Source organism: Histomonas meleagridis, assembly GCF_020186115.1.
Source record: "Histomonas meleagridis strain 2922-C6/04-10x chromosome Unknown contig_30, whole genome shotgun sequence".
In the NCBI taxonomy this organism is placed as follows: domain Eukaryota; phylum Parabasalia; order Tritrichomonadida; family Dientamoebidae; genus Histomonas; species Histomonas meleagridis.
This window is the reverse complement of record NW_027150858.1, coordinates 296,167-315,411: the sequence shown is the minus strand read 5'-3', so window position 1 is coordinate 315,411 and position 19,245 is coordinate 296,167.

The following is a 19,245-nucleotide window of genomic DNA, read 5'->3' as shown; positions in this document are numbered from 1 at the left end:
TAAAATTCTTTCTTAGAATATTAATGAAATTGTTACAGTGAAAAATCTTGTAAACATTTCTTTCGAAAAAAAAATTTAAACAGTTTAAACAATTTTATTTATTCATTCGATCAGATTTGTTATTATAGAGAAGTAAGACAAAATACATAACTTCTGGTTAACAACATTGATTTCTGATTATTCATTTGCTTTTTTAAAAACAAATTCATGAGAAAACAAGAGTTTTTACTCATCAAAAGATTGATCATAAATATTTTGCTTATAAATCTTCAAATTGATATTCATCATTATCGATCAAAACGTTCTTTAGTTTCTCATCAAACCATTTAGCTTTTCTATTTTTATTAATTCTCACAACCACAATAACAATTACCACAATTACTATCACAACCACAATCGAAAACACAGTAATAATTACAATTAAAGTTGTGTTTGAATTCTCAGCAGGAGTATCTTCATCGCATTCTTCAAACCCTTTTTTCACTGACAGAGCTCCGAATTTTTTACCAGTGTATGACTTAGGTACGAAAACTCTTTTAGTTTCAATACCTAAGAATGCGTTATCAGCGATATAATTTGGTTCATTTTCTCCATAAAAATATATACAATTTAACGATATGCATAAATAAAATGCGTTACTGTTAATATTTTTAATGTTTTTACTTAAGTTAATCGTCAAAATATTTTCACACGAAAAAAAAGCAGAATCATCAATAGTTATAATGTTATCAGGGAAATTAAGTTCAATAATTTTTCTACATTCAGAAAATGCGTGTTCAGAAATGACATTAATTCCTTTACCAAATTTAATCCTTTTAAGTGATATACATTTAAAAAATACATATTTCCCAAATACTTTAACAGTATCCGGAATTATTAAACTCTTAAAATTACATTCAGCAAATGCATTTTCACCAATTTCTGTTATGTTATTACCGAATTTAACATCTTCTAAATTAATACAATCATAAAACATTTTATCCGGAATTTGATAAATCGAATTAGGTAATGTAACATATGTCATGTAAGTACATAGTTGAAAAATACCAGAACTTAAATCATATGGTAAATTTGGTAATGTAAGATTGAGTATATATCGACATCTACTAAATGCATTTTGACCAATTTGAATTATATTATTAGAAATTTGTTTTGGTATTTCTAATTTAGATATCTTTACATTACAAAATGAACTTTTTCCGATGTATGATAAGTTATTACCAAATTTAATAGTTTGTAAATCTTTACATTCATAAAATGCATAAGAATTAATACGTGAAACTAAATTTGTTAATATAACTGTTTCTAATTTATTATATTGATAAAATTGTTTCGAAGGTATTTCTGTTGTATTTACTACAAGATAATTTACATCATTAAATAATTTATAAAAAATATTTGTGCTAATATTTAATATACTTTTTCCAATTGTAAGTTTTTCGATATTTGCATCAGAATCAAATGAATTTTTATCAATTTCAATTAAATTATCTCCAATTTGTAACGTTTTAATTTTTAGACATGAATAAAATGAATATTTACTTAAAGATTTAAGTGAATTCGGAAATATTAATGTTTCAATTAAAGGACATTTATAAAATCCATAAATATATATTGATTCAAGTCCTTCAGAGAAAGTAATATTTGTTAACTTATTACAAATTCCAAACGAATATCGATCAATATAACTTACTAAACTTGGAATAGTTATATTTGTTAATGAAGAACAATTATAAAATGTATCTCTTGGAATATAACTTATATTTGGTAATATAACTGTTTGTAAGTTAATACAATTCTGAAATACTTCTTTACCAAAAGTAGAAATTTCTTTTGAAGTAAAAATAACTTTAATTAAATGTTCCATTGATTTAAATGTTTCATTTGCTACAAAATTAACTTTATTAGGAATTGTTATCTCATTGATTTTATCACATGAATTAAATATATATGAACCAATTGATTCAAGTGATTCAGGTAAAATAATTTTTTCTAAGTTTTTACATCCTTTAAATGCATTATTACTTATATTTAAAAGTGAATTTGGTAAAATAATTTCTTTTATGTTATAACAACCTTCAAATACATTATTACTTATCGTTAAAAGTGTTTCAGGTAAATTAATATTTGTTAAATTTGTACAATTATAAAATGCATATGAACAAATTTCAGTTATTGGAATTGGTATATTTATATTAATTAATGAAGTACATAATTCAAATGCATTTGATGGAATATATGTAGAATTTGGTAATATAACAATTTGTAACTTTTGATCATTATAAAACAATTCTTTTCCTAATGAACAATTCATTTTCGAAGTAATATTAATTTTCGTTAAGTTATTCATTGAACTAAATGCACCTTCACCTATAGAAATTACATTAATAGGTATTAATAACTCATTTACATTATGACAATATCGAAATGCATTTGGACCGATTTCTGTAAGTGATTTCGGAAATATAAATTCTTTTAATTGACGACAACTTTCAAATGCTTTGGAACCTATAGCTGAAATATTGTTAGGAAATGTAAAATTATTTAAACTTCTACAGTATCTAAATGCACCTGAAAAAATTGTAGTAACAGAATTTGGAATATTTATATATGTTAAAGAAGAACACTGACAAAATGCATCCAATGGAATACATGATAAATTCGGCCAATCAATTGAAGTCAAACTTGTACAAGATTCGAATACTGATGAACCAATTTCAAGTGGGCTTGAAATAAATTCAACTTTACGTAAATTTTTCATATCAAAGAATGCATTATATCTAATATAATTAACGTTTTTAGGTATACATATTTCATATATACAATAACAAGAACAAAAAGCATATGAACCAATTGTTATAAGTGATTCAGGGAACTTAACATTTGTTAAATTATAACATTTATAAAATGCGTCTGATTTAATCTCAGTTAAGTTATCATTAAATATAACTGTTTTTAATGATTCGCAATAATAAAAAGCATAACTTGTAATTGATGTTAATGTACTTAAATTAATTGATTCTAATGATTCACAAAACTGAAATGAATAATGACCAATATATGTTAAATTATTTCCAAATGTAATTGTTCGTAATCCAGAACATCCCGAAAATGCAAAATCAGAAATATGAACAATATGTTCTAATGAAATAGATTTTAACATTGAACATTGAGCAAATGCATATGATTCTATCTTTGTCACATTACCTCTAAGTTCAATTGTGTAAGCGCTATAAGATTGTAATGCGTGGGATGCAATAGTTGTTATTCCTTTACCAAGTATAACATATTTTGCATATGAAAATGCTTCTCTTTCTATTTTTGTTAGTCCATCTCCTGTATCAAATGTTTGCAGATTATAACATTTACAAAATGCATATTCACCTAATTTAGTTAATGAATTAGGAAGTTTAATATCAGTAAGTTTTGTACAATATAAAAAAGCAGAAACATCAATTGTTTTAAGTCCTTCTGGAAAAGTAATGTTAAATAAATTATCGCAATAATAAAACGCTTTCGAAAAAATTGCTGTTAAATTACGTCCAAATGTAATTGTTTCCAAAGAACATTCATAAAATGATGAAGAACCAATGTATTTTATGGAATCTGGGAAATAAAAACGGGTTAATGCATAACAGTGATAAAAAGCATTAGATTCAATGGAAGTTAAACAACTTTCGTTAAAAATGACATTGGCTAATTTCCAGCATTTATAAAATGCATTTGGTTGAATGGTTTGAACAGTGTCTGGAATAGTAATATTCTCCAAAGAATTGCAGCCGTTAAATGCACCTTGGCCAATTGTTAATGGTTTGCAATTAATTGTTACTGATTTTAAAGATGTACAATGAAAAAAAAGAGTCGATTCAATGCTTTGAACACCACTACCAATAAAAGCAGTCTTCAAGTTAGAACACCCATAAAAAACACAACATCCAAGATTTGTTAAATTTTCTGGAAGAATAATCTCTGAAAGATTATTACAAAAAATAAATACATCATTGCCAATAGTTGTTAGATTTTTGCCATTAGAAAATATAACAGCTTCTAAAGAAGAGCAATAAGAAAAAGCATTATTTTTGATTTCAATAAGTGAATCACCAATTGTAATTTTATTTAATATAGGCCATTTAGAAAATGCACTTTTTTCTATTGTATAAACACCATCTCCAATAACAAGATATTTGACTGTCCCTTTGTATGAAGAATAATTATCTTGGCTGATAACCTCTACATTTTTAATCTCAAGTGTTTCATCACAGTGGACAATCCAAGGATATATTGATGATATAAAAAGGAGGTGAAAAAGCATCAATTTATAAATCAGGAGCCAAAATTCTGACCGTTCGGCTATACATTGAATTTATGAGCTCATACGCGTATGATAAATAAACTATTCAATATAACTGCTTTTCTGTAACGTAAAAAGAATTTGAGGGTAAATAACGTTTTTAACAGTCATCGGACCTCTGAATTCAGAGGTTTTTATTGCACCTGAAAGTATGCTTTAAAAAAGTGGATTTTCCTGTTATAAAAACTTTTTGCAAAATGGGGAAATCACATCAAGAATATGTGGTATTCATCAAATGAATAGTTGAGAACAGATCTTCAATAAAAAAAAGATATAATTTTATAATCCAATTTAGTATTTTGGGTAATTTTTTGCACAATTTTCTACAAATTATAAATAAGTTTAAATTGTTGATGTTAAAGTAATCTACAAGATCCTATTTCCAAAATGTGCTATTATTAATTATTTGTTTTTTTTAGCCAGATTTTCATTAAGTCAATCTGTTGATTTAATTCCAACAAAAATGAAAAATATTAACAATAATTAACAATTTATTAATTTAAGTTTCATACCGAACAAAGAGTACCGTTCCGTCTTCTTTGACTATCAAGAAGCCACCACTTTCTCTTAGATATTCCAGCATCACAGGTTCCACGTTACCGATTTCTTTTTTTACCAAAACAGGCTCAGCGTAATAAGCCTCGAACGCGTACAAAGCGTTATTATTATCCTTTACAGTGCATCCTATGTAATCGAAACCTTTTTCGGAAGTCCAAGTTACAATTTTATTCGGTTCGAATTCTATTTTATTTTTAATAATTTCTATTCCATTAATATTATACACGTATACAAAGTTTAAACCTTTTTTCTTTACAAAAGTCACAATGAAACCCCACGAATTCGTAATTAATATTTTCTCAGCTATACCTCCGTCAAGTTCAATTACTTTTATAGTTTCACCATTTGTTATTGAACTTATAATTAAAACTCCATCTTTAGTACCATTAATGAAAACTTTAAAATTACATGAAAGACAACAACTGTTAGTAACATCGAAATAAGAATGTAATTGGAAACAAGGCTTTTTTAACATGTTCATTAAATAGATCGAAGTTGACATATCATTACCAGTTAATGAGATATAATCTCCGGAAATATTTCCATTAATTAATTGCGGATGATTAAATTCAATTTCTTTCACTTTATTTTTTATTGTGTTCATTTTATATGCTTTATTTTGATTATATATAATAATTAAATGATTCGAACTCGAATTAGAATTAAATTTCATATTAGTTAAATCAATGTTTAATTTACGCGTCGATTTATCAGTGATAATATAATTTTGGTCATCACTAAAATCAATTATTTTGGGAATAATTTCGGAGTTTTTAGTTATGATATATAATGTAACTTTAGTCCGAAAATTATTTTCACATAAAACATATAAAATTTCGGAGTTAATATTTAACGAAAGATTAAAATCATTTTTAACTTTTGTTTCATTCTTTAATATATTTCGTTGTGGATGTGGTGTCTTAAACATTTGTGGTGGCATTTGCCCTATATATTCTAATGTCGTTAAATTTTCATTATTATTTTGTGTATTCGTATCATAAAAATATGTCGGATATGTATTATTAGCGATGATTGATTCTTTCCCACGTTGTTGATACCCAAAGATTAAATCGATCCAATGATTTAAGTTCTGTGAGATATAATCCGATTCCAAAGCTTTCCGATGTAAATATATAAAATCAATTGGTGACTTAGACCATTTTGGTAATATCACATCAGAGATTTCATAATTATATAATTTAAATCCGGTTAAAAACTCCGGCATAAAAAAGAACTCAGGAATCAACTCACAAAATTGTGATGATATATTATTAACAGTTAATTCATATAAGTCCGAAATAGAATTAAATGTATTATTAATATCATTTGAGTTATTTAGTTTTAATATTTGTGATTTAAATGGTTCGATTCTTGAAAGGATTTTATGAACAGTAAATATATTCATTGGTCCTGAATGATATAATATCGAATTTATTGAAGTTGATTTTAATTGTGTTAATATTTCATCATTAATACTTCCAATAGGTTTAGTTAAATCTCGATAAATTTTGGGATTAGTCAAATCTAATTGATCCGAATTATAATCAGTTATTACCCATGGGAAAATTGGATATTGACTTAAATCTTGGAAACTTCGTCCACTCATTATGTTTAAGATCATTAAATATTCGAAATTCGATATTTTCCCTTGTATCCAATTATCTTTATGTGGTAAATTTTGGAAATAACTTGAAAATGTGTTTTGTTGTATAGATAAAACTGTCTTTTGACATAAGTTCGCTAACTTTTGAATAACAATTTGTGGATTTATATCTTTAAAGTTAATGAAATATGATTTACCATCAATTAAAAATAATTCAATTGCTGTAAGTTTATGTAAACGAGTACGTAAAAATATATGACGTATTGAATTGATGAATATTTTAATGATTTTATTATCATGTTTATATAATTCGATGAATTTCTTATATAAAATAAATATACAATCATAAGTTTTACCTGATTTATATAATTGTATATTTGAACAAATGATTGATGAATCCATAGTACGTTTTTCATTATTACTATTATTATTAATTTGTATTTTTTCATCATTTTCTTCATTAATATTATTATTATTAGTTTTAGGTTTATAATGTTTAATTTTAAATGGACAAAAGTTGGTGCAAAATATATTATCACGACTTAATACGATGTTCTTATTATGTGATATTACTGGTTGCCAAGGACCTTTATCTAAAGAAAGTCCATAAATTAAATTATTCCATAAATGTCGAGAATTAGATTTACTTTGTAAAATATTTTTACGTAATTTTTGTACATTTGAAATTGTTTTCCAATTTTGATTAATTTTATTTAATTTATATATTATATCAAAATATTCTATTTTTATAAATTTCTTAATTTCTCTCCATAATTTATTATGTGTATTAACAATTTCATTATCAATTGAGTTATAAATATGATATAAATAATAAAATGATTTTGTTGAAGAATTTTTTAATATTTTTTTATATAACTTTTGAAAGATTTGTTGATAAGATTTATCAAAATGCATTAATAATGAACATAATATAATTACATAATCATAATATTCTTCAAGTTTCCCATTAATTATCATCATTGCACATATATGCGCTTGTTTTTGATCTAACCATTCACCTTTATTTGATATTCTAATACCAAATTTATAATGAATATTTTTAATTTTCGTGTTTAATATTTTCTCAAAGAATTTATTTTCAACGAATAAATTATAATTAAATTCATTAGCTTTAGGTAAAGGATAATTAACATCAAAAGGAGAATTATTAAATGCAGATATTAAACAAATATTTAATTGATAACTTTTACGTTTTAAGATGAAATTAATACATATATTAATAAATGATTTAATATTATTATCATAAAATTGTTGATCTTCTTTTAATTTAATTGAGATTTCTATTAATATACAACTTTGTACATGTTCAGGATTATAATCAATTAATTCTCCAATCGATTCAAAGAAATTAAACAATTTTACCCATTTATCATTAACTTCTTTTAATAAAAACAATAATAAATTCGTTTGTTGTAATATATTTTTACAAGATAATATTAATATTACTAAATATGTATACCAAAACTCATTAATATTATATGAAAACTTTGAATCTTTTAATGATTCATTTAATTGAATTATATATTCCGGATAATATATACAAAAAAAACAATTAAAATTTAACAATTCGGGAATTCCTTCTTTCATTAATTCATTTATATGTATGAAAAATGTATTTTTTAATATTTTAGGTTGTACATTATTCATAATAATATTTAAATATACTAATAACAAATTATTATTAATAATTTTTAATTTATTCGAATGAATAATTATATCAATTATATCAATTAAAATTTCATTGTTATTTAATTTAACTAAGTTATATAATAAATAAATATCTTGTGATTGTAATATTTTAACATTTTCATTATTAATGAAAATCTTTTTTAATAATTTTATACAAAATTCACTTTGTAATAAATTATTTGTTAAAATCGATTGTGAAATTAATAATAAATAATCTTCTTTTTCAAATGAATTTAATGATAAATCTAATAAAATTTTCTCAAAATAATTATTAATTGATTTATTATTTATAATAATTTGATTATTTTCATTCCAATAATATATAAAAATCAAATTTAAAAAATATGAAAAATTAAATAAATTAAATGATGAGATATAATAAGGAAATAATACATTAGCCCAATGTTGAATTATTTGTAATTGATCATTCGATGTTATCCATATATCTGGATTAATTAATATGAATAATAGAATTTGTTCTTGTAATCTTTTTGAAGTCATTAATTGGAAAAATGAGAAAAATTGTAAATATAATTTATAATTTAATTTATCACTTTCATAAGTCGTTAATAAATATGAAATTATTGATATATGTTTCGAATCAACAAATTCTTCTTGAGCTTCTTCATTATAAGATAATAATTTTATTAATAATGATATTAATATTGTCGAATAATCCCAAATTTTATTATTATCTTTTAATACTAAAATTGGTAATATTAAATCTAATTTCCAAATTTTAACTAATGAATTAACAAATGATTCATGTTCAACATTAATTCGTGTGTCTTTAGGTATTAATGTTACACATGTACGAATATCACTACAATCATCAAAACATGGCTTAGAATGTATAATTCGTATTAAGTTTTCATTAGTTAATATCTTAGTAAACCAAAATTGACCAAGTTCAACTTGTGCTATTTTAGGCTTTGTAGTAGAACCTATCGATAAGAAATAACGATTAGTTTTATATGTAAATTTAGTTATCGAAAATTTGTTTTCTTCTTCTCCATTAACTTTTATAGATACAAATGTATTTGTTTGACTATTTTCAAATGTTAATGAAATTAATTGCCATACATCTTGTAACAAAGAAAATGTTGGATTTAACATTGATTTCTCATTAATTAATACTAATTTATCATTTTTAATATATAACGACATGTTTAAATCAGTAGAAGTAAGTTTAAATATCATTATTTTATCATCTTTATATAATCGATGAGGATAAATCCAAAAAACAATTGAAAATCCTTCTTTTAAAGATGTCATTAAATCTAAATCAATTATATCGAAGTTACCGAATAACAACGACAATTTATATTTATAATATTCATCTGATATAATTTCATATAATGAATCAATAAAATTTATTTCATATTCTGATATTTTATTATCTTCTACAGGTGCTAATAACGAAATAAATTTCTTTACTACAAATGGCGATGATTTAATTGTAGCGATTTGTTTAAATAAATTTAAAAATTGATTAATCTTTTGTGGATCTTTTTCATTTTTTATTTTAATTTGTTCAATCATTTCAATAAAAAACAAATCAACTTTATATTTATGACAATTTTTACAATTTGTTTTAGAAAAATTTAATAAATTCGAAACAAATTCAAACAAATTATTTAAAAAAGGAGTTTTATAAAATACTTTAAATATCATTGGTAATAAATTTGGTTGTTTCATAATGAAATCAGGCGTTTGAGGTGACGTAGAATCTCCTCTTAATAATTGTAATAATAATTCATACATAGCTTTAGGTGGATTATCTTTATATAGTCCTTGAATACATTTAACTAATAAAGAAGTATTATCATTTGTTAATATAATTGCATCATTACTTTGGATTAAACATTTTGTTAATTCACGTAATAATTTTATTGCTTTTTCAGTATAACCACTTAATGACATTAATATATCAAAGATAATCATATGAAATGCTGATAATGCATCTGATATTAATGGATATGAATGTTCTAAAGTTGATATTAATGTTATCATATTAATTATTAGCTTAAAATGTCGATCATCTTTAATGAAATATTTTGATGATGTTAATATAATCGATGAAATCTTTGATATTGCTGATACACAATCTTTAGGTGAATTATTATTAAAAAAACTTTGTATTGTTTCATATACAAAATTATATAATTTTGGTTCATATATTAACAAGAAAAAACAATCTAAAAAATTACGATCATTAAATAATATAATTGAAGCTGTTTGATTCTCTAATAATTTCTTAATATAACTTAATTGATAACCTCGTGTTTGTTCGATTAATACGACATTATAATCAAGATTTAAGTTTAATGTTCGATAATACATCATCGATTCTGAAATAGCTCTATTAATTCGAGAGTTTAATAATAATGAAATATGTTTATTATCAATCCACATTTGTAACCTAGAAAAGATTTCAGAGATCATTAATGGATATGAAGAAAAATATTTGATGAATGTGATAAATACTTCGGAATCTTCTTCTAATATACATTGTATTGCTTGATTTCGCATTGAGCTATATATAGATAAGTTATTATCTTTATTAAATATTGTAATCAAAGGATTAAATAATATCGATGTATATAACATTTTACCAATGGAATAATCATGGAATTTATTGATGAACTTTTTACAAAGAAATAAAATATAACAGAAAAATAAGCCTAAATGTTTCGAGTTTTCATTCTCTGATGCTGTCTTAAAACATGAATCTAAAAATACTTTATTACATAATTCATTGTCATTAAAAATATGTATAATATTAAGTATGATTCCAAGGATTTTGTTTGTACATAATTTCCCATAAATTTCAACTTTAGGCGATTCATAATCAAATTTAACGCCGTTTTTAAATGTCTCAGTCTTTAAAAAATCATATGTGGCATCAATATGCTCAAGTTGTTTAACTTGAAAACTTTTACGTGAATTAAATTCAGGCCACTCAATTGGGGGGTCCTGACAGATCAATTCAAATATTTTCTGAGGAACCTCCTTTGAAATTGACGTATCGGTTTTTGATGAGTATGGAAATACACACTCAAAACAATTTAATGCATATTTGTTAAATTCTAATATAGGACCTTTTAAATAAGATATAATAACATCAGCTATGGTAGGAGTAAAAAAAGATGATTTATTTTGTGAAATATATGTGATTAATTTAAAGATATTAACGCATAAATCATCATCTATTAAATATGGAATTACTTGGATTAATAAAACTGATGAAGATTCATCAATTTTTGGGTTTTCTTTGAAATAACGTGTGATAAGATGAATATGTTCATTTTTAATATGTACTTGTGTTGAAAGAATATGAGCAAATCCGTAATTAAATGAAGCTAATGCAATGGTTTTATATGAATATGCTGAAATATCTAATAGTATTTTAAACATTAAAAGTAAATCCGTTTGATCATCTGTTGCTTCAAAATAAGAATACCATGAAATAAAACTGTATAAACAAAAACATGAAATACAATTCTCATTAGTTTGATCAATTTCTGTTTCGCTGATTTCTTTAAGAATTTCTGGAAAAAAAGGAAAATGGAACCCAATTTTTTGAATACATTTTCCTATACAATTGCTTTTATCGAATTTCCGTTTTAATCGGGAAATCTTATTTTTTTTAATTTTTGGAAATTGGATATCTGTAATTAAATCTATGAGATCACTCTTTGGTTGTTGGCTTTTTAATTCACAATTTTGAAGTATTAAAGTAAAAGGCTCGTCCGGAAAGTCCATAGATTAATTTGATCGTTAAGCAAGGTTGTTTTTACTTTTTGAAAGATTTACTTGGAAATGTGATGTTAACATTCTAGTATTGTTTATACGAAGGTATTTATAAATATTGATATGAATCTGAAATAATATATATTATATTTTGCTTGAGGAGGGGTACTTCAATTCAATTATATAAAATTCGATCTAATTCAATTTAATAATATTTTTTTCTCTTTTTAATATTAATATATTCAAAATATCAAATAATTTCATTTGTTAAAGTCAATTAATTTTATTATTTTTTAATTGTTTTATTTTGGAAAATGTCAAAAAGAGATTAAATTTGAATAAATGATAAATTTTTTTGTTCTGAAAAATGAAAAATGTAAATTTCTAAATTCATTTTTTTATTTTATATTAACAATTGAGCAAAAGTTATTATTTTTTCCGATTTAAAGGCATATTTTTATCCACATGATGATAGTGATCTAATCGAAATCAAAAAACTCACCAAAATATGTTTCTTTTCTCAGTTTGAATTCCTCTTCTTTATGCTCGGTTGTGTAATAAATTTTTATAAGACAAAAAAATATTTATTTAGGTTTAATTTTATTGATAAGAATTAATCACAACAACCTTTTTTTGGTGGTACATCTGGGTTAAGAGCTACACCATCAGGTGTGCATATTTTCTTTTGAGCGTAAACTTCATCAAATACACTTTGAAATAATTGATCAACATTTTCGCCTGTTTTTGCTGAAGTTAATATGAATTGAGCATTTTGATTTCTCGCATATTGCTCTGCTTTGTTTACTAGAGATTCTTTTGCTTTCCATTCGTTCAAATCATTTTTATTCCCTACAAGAAAAATGATTGGTACTTTAAAATTATTAGAACTTTTGGTAACGTGTAAAAATTCATTGATTCTTTCTTTGATGTTTTCAAAAGATTCTTCGTTGTTGATATCAAAAACGCATATGCCAGCTGAAGAATTTTTAAAATATAAAGGAACAACACTCTTAAAATCTTCTTGTCCTGCAGTGTCCCATACATTCATGGTAACAACGCCTAAATCATATTGTCTTTCGCACTTAAAATCTTGTCTTGGAAATGTAACAGACTGATTTTCATTGAAAGTGGAATTAAAATACCTATTACAAAGAGAAGTTTTTCCAACTCGCGGATCTCCAATAAGTATTATCTTAGCGGTAAATTCATCATTGCTTGGTGTGCACATTGGGGATTGGATTAAATTTTTTAAATTTGTTCCTCGCGTCTTAACGGTTGACTCGTATTAATAAACGGTCGTTGGTGTTCAAGTTGGTAAAAAAAGAAAGTACATGATCAAAATAACATCTGTTCTATTCTAAAACAATATCATTTTACAAAAAAAGCTAAGCTTGAAGAAAAGCATCAACATCAATTTACATTTCAAAATTTGTTATCACATTTTCCCAAAATTAACAAAGACAAACTTACACTTTATCCAGATCTTATGACGCGCGTACAGCCAATGTATCAAAACGCCGTATAATTACTCCAGGATGTGTTTCTTATCATTTCAAAGATGTAATTGTTGGTCCACGTAATTCCGTCAAATATACATATTTATCACTTATTACAGAACAACTACTTCAAGAGCTTATTGCAGTTAACACACTTAATCAAAATTTCATTTTCATTTTTGATTCCAAAAAGTTATCAATTTCATTTTCCAATTTTACAGACTTTTATTTGAACTATGTCCATCTTATATTAGATTTTCTTCACATTCAACGTCCAGGGATTCAACAATAATTAGATGGAATAATCAATTATTTCACATCACTTATCCAAAATGAAACACTTCCAATTTTGCCCAAACAGCTTCTCACCGACGAAGATTTTAAAGTCTCTGCTAAGCTTTTGGCTCGAATTGGAGAACAAATTTTCCAATGCTATAACGATCCGACATCATTTGAACCATTTGTCACTAATGTCATAATACTTCCAACATTAATATCGTCAGCATTTGGTTTTTTATCTGTTCATTATATCATTGATAATTTCGAATATTTAAATTTTAAAATTTCTTCATTTGAACCATTTGTTGAGTGTAATGAGACAATAAATTTATTAGACTTTTTTGAGTATGTTATAAGTGATTGTTCATATTTAATCACATATGAAAACACAAATTATTTTTTTGATTTGTTTAATATGAAAAAGGAATTGTTGAGAGATGTTGAGTTCATTGATGTGTTTGGTCTAAATGGTGAGTTTTATGGTAAAGATAAATCATTTGTTATGAAGTTCGATGTTAAAGACTGTAATGGATGTGCTGCTTTTTTGGCGTTTTGGGAAGAGGTGTGTGAAGAAATCGATGAAAATAATTGTAATTGGAAAGTAAATGTCGAAAAGTTTAATGAACAACAATTGAAAGTAAAGAAATTGTTGGAGTTTATATTAAAAAATGTTTTCGATGACGTGAAATGAGATGTCGAAAGTAGTTAGAAGACCAATTATTGAAATACATCCAATCACAAATGTTTAATAAATTATAAAATATGTTTTTAAATTATTTTAATCTAATTTGATAAAAGAATGAAAGGTGGAAAAGATCTTAAAAAATTTGATATTAAACACAAAGCATTTGATATTTAAAAATTATATTTGTTCAATAAATTTATCTTCTTTAAAATCATCTGCAAATGGATCTTCTTCAATATTTGATATGTTTATTCCCGTTGTAAATGTATTTACTGTTTCATTTTCGTTGTGTTCTGAGTTTTCGTTTTCATTTATTTCCTTTTTATTACGAATACGAATTAATAACATAATAAGTAATATAACTATGATAATGATTACAACAATAACACAAACAATTACAATGATAATTGTCGTTTTATTATCATTCGTTTGCGAATTATTTGTATAAAACATTGTAAAGAAATTCGAGTAATAATTGTAATATGTTGTGTAAATAACAATTGTGTAATTATAATAAACTAATTCCGTTTCAATATATGAAGATGATGAATTAACTATATGTAAAGAAAATGATTTTGTTTTTGTTTCATAGATCGTTAATGAATGGGTAATTGATAAAGTATAAGTCAATAAATATGAAAAAGATTTCGATACTGCACTTATGTACTCAGAAAATGAATTTAACACTGTAAATGCAATTGAATTCATTGTTGCAATTGATTGAGTTAATGAATTTGAATTAGTAAATGTATTCGAATTAGAAAATGTATTCGATTGACTAAACGAGTGTGTTGGAAGTGGTTCGCATATTCCTTCTGCCGATTCGCTAATAACTTCTAATTGTCCAAATTGTTTGTCTTTGTATGTTGAATATGTGATAACACTTGTTGATACATTATAAAATGCACTTAAACCAATATCAGGTTCTGAATATCCATAATAATAAATGCATTCAAGATGATAACAATTCCCAAATGCCGAACCTCCAATTTCTCTGATTCCATATCCAAGTGTTAATATCCTTAAATTAGAACATGATGAAAATGCTGAATTTCCAATTATTGTAACTGAATTTGGAATTGTAATGTTTTTGATTGATGAACACATTGAAAATGCTCCACCACCAATTGTCGTAACATTTTCTCCAATTATAATCCTTTCTAAATTAAAACATGAAGAAAACACATAACCTCCAATATATGTGACTGAATTACCAAAATTAACTGAAACAACTGAATGCCATCCTGAAAATGCATTACTTGGAATTGAATAAATATTTTCACTGATAATTATAAATTTAGTGATGTTTTGATATTGAGAAATTTCATTAAATTCATTTGAACTCATGATTATAAGTGTTGAATTATCTTTATTATATATTTGATAAGAATTCATGAAAAACATAACAATAACAAAAATATATACAAAAATATTTTCAATTTTTTTCTTTTCTTTTACTTTCAATGTATATTTGGTCGTTAACATTTCTGAACTGAAATTGTATTTTTCTGATAAAATTTGATGTTATTTATAAATAACTGGAAATATCATTGAAAAAATGACGGTTAAATGAAGTAAAACATTGAAAATATTTGGTCCTTCTTCTTGAATAAAGGAAAAGCATGAAAATCCCCAACGTATTACGGATGTATAACCGTGAGATTTGTCCAGGGTTTGCAGGGGTATATCTTTTTTAACAATTATGCTGGTTTTAATGTATCTTTTTGTAACAATTGGAAAATCTGATTTTGAAAATTTAAGCTTGTCACCATAATTATCATGTCCTAATGATGCACATTTGCTGTTAGTCATGTGGGTTAAAAACAAATGGTTTATCAAAACTTTGTAATTATTGATAAATATATTAAAGTTTTTTCTCATAATTTCAAAAATTGGAACTTCTTCATAGTGTAGATGAGTCAGCTCTTTGCTGTTGTTATTGTTTGATATTTTTAATATTTCTATTTGGGGGAAAAATGATGCCTTTAACATTGTGTCAGTTTTATATTGCCTTGCGAGATTCGAAACGACAAGTAAATGAAGGATTTTCATGCTTCGAGCTGAAATATAGCTGAAGACTCGTACCAAATACGCATCGGCCAATACAAAAGTTAAAAATTTCACGGTTAAACATTAAAAAATTGTTGTTTTATCGGAGTTTTTCAATTTGCCCTTAAAACCTTTTTAAGCAACATATAATGATAACAAGAAAAGAAATGCACATAATGCAGCACGTCCACTTTTAAATAACATAATGAATACGTGCTATAGAGCTGAATTAGAGCTTCAATTTGTTTTGTAATTCATGTCGTTCCATTTTACTGTTTGTATAAAAATGGAAGTTTTATAAAAGTTAAACAAATCGCTCCATTTTGACAACAATTTTTTATGACTGAAGTGAACGAATGAATCAAAATAGTCATCTACAATATGTTAACAAAGAATTAGAACAATTGTTCGATAAATTATTTTCTTTATCTTTAATTTCTTGAACAAAAAAAGATTTTGTATTTTTTCGTCATCATGAATTTGTGTTTCTTAAAAGATTTAACTTGATGTATTTTAATATAAAATAAAGTTTTAATTAATGAGATGCATTTCTTCAGGGTTTAGATTGTTTTACGTGTTCAAAAAAATAAATAGATTAGAATAGTTTTGGAGTGAAAAAATATAAAATAATGAAAACGATACTGTTTCTAACTATAGTTGTTGCTAGAAAATGGATCAAAATGAATACATCATACTTTGAAAAAATGTATGTCAATTGTACATTACAAACATAAAGGAACAAATGTGTTGTTACATACAAAATTCTTCAAGTTGTTGAACATTTTAGAAACGTATAGATTGGATTAAGCCCATATTGAGATCATGTGATTTTGAAAAATATTTTTCGAATCATGCACTTGACATATTCAAAAGTAATGGTTTTACGTTTGTGCAACATGAATAAATAATCGGCGGTATAAGTAATTTGGTGTCTTTTGCTGAACAAAAGATTTTTTTTTGAACGTTTAAATCCTACGATACTATCGGCTTCATGAAAAATGGAACAGACCTTGTCAAACAATATCACATGGTTTGCTTATGTCTAAATAGCTATTTTACGTAAAATTGCTTTTTATCCAAAATAATGGATCAATCCCAAACTCATTCACTCAATATGGAAACTCAAAGGAGCCACAAGTAATAAACCTCAAAAAAGAGTATGGATCGATTATTTCTGGATCTTCTTCATAATCACATTCAGTAATTATTCTTAAAAAAATATGAGTCTTGCAATCGGGAATAACAGCAAACTCCAGTTAGGTATAGAAAGTACCGAAAGTACTGTAAATGAATTTATCCTATTAAATTGGAGCAAAATTTCAAATCTGTTGCATGTGGCAAAGATTTTACTGTTTGGTTAACAACAGAAAATAAGCTTTTTGGCTCAGGTCTTTTATTCACACAGAATAATATTCCAACCCAAATAGAGAATCTGACAGCAAAACCTATAGCATCATATAACAAATCTTTTGCAATTATTTCTGATGATAGTTTAGTCATTTATTGGCCTGATTTAAGTAGCTTTTCTCCCATTACTCAGCATTTTGATTCTGAGCTAAAAACGGTTTCTATCGGTTTTACTTGAAAACCACACTGCTTTTATCAGCAAAGAAGACAGAAATATTTTCCCCATCATAGTACCATCAATTGCACTTAAAGGCGGTAATTTATTTAATGAAGTTAAAAGTTGTGACTCCACAATGCAAAAAGAGGTTTATATCTTTGGAACTCTTGGCGAATAACATCAAAAAAGGTCATCCATTCCAATCTTTGATGATGAGCTTCTGCATGTATTTACATTTCCTGATTTTTGCATTATAATTGATACTGATTTCAGAACATATTCGTTTGGCAATTAGTGGAGTCGACTGATGCTATCAAGCGATTGTACGACAATTATTCATTAGGTCATGAATCACGCTGAAAATACTTAAAATACTTTGGAAAATATATTTGAATAATAAAAATTTATTTAAAAATTGCGTTGCAATATTTTGTATGATGCGATTACGCGTAATATGACACATGTTCTTATAACTATCGTCCTAACTTCCGACCAAATACCAATTGATTTTCATCAAGAAATTTGATCATACGCTACTTCCACTGCAGTAAGGACAAAAGTGCACGGCAGTAATGATAATCAATAAATACCATTCACTTTTGAAAAAAGAGTTTTAGTTTTCACGCAAAAATTTTCTTCACCGGAAATTGAATACGCCTTTAACTCGAGGCCGTTTATATTATGTTGTAAACTTATCAAAAGGTCGATTCATAAATTTTTTTAATCCTCATGACGAACTTCATTGAAAGAGTACTTGCATGGTTGTTCTCATTTACTGACAGCCAAAGAAACGAAAAGAAAAAGAATGAATTCCGTATTATGGTAAGTTATGTAAGATCAGATCTGGGATCCTTAATCAGAACTTCTGAATCAATAAATAATCTTCTGCACAATTCACTACTTCAAGGAGACAAGTATAAAATTACTAAATATGCTAAAAGGAAATACAACATTGATATAAGAATACAATCTCTTGAAAAAGTTAAAGACTCCTTATCAACCATTCTTGACAGTTGGACTATTTTTTCCAAAGATAAAGCAGCACCAATAATTGCTCAAAATATTTTGATTTTGTATCAAAATATTAATTTCATTCAGCAACCAGAAGTTGTTGAAATGGTCAGATCCCTTCCAATGCCATCAGATATTGAGTACGTCCAAATAAGGGAACCAACGGATGATGAGATAGTTCAAATA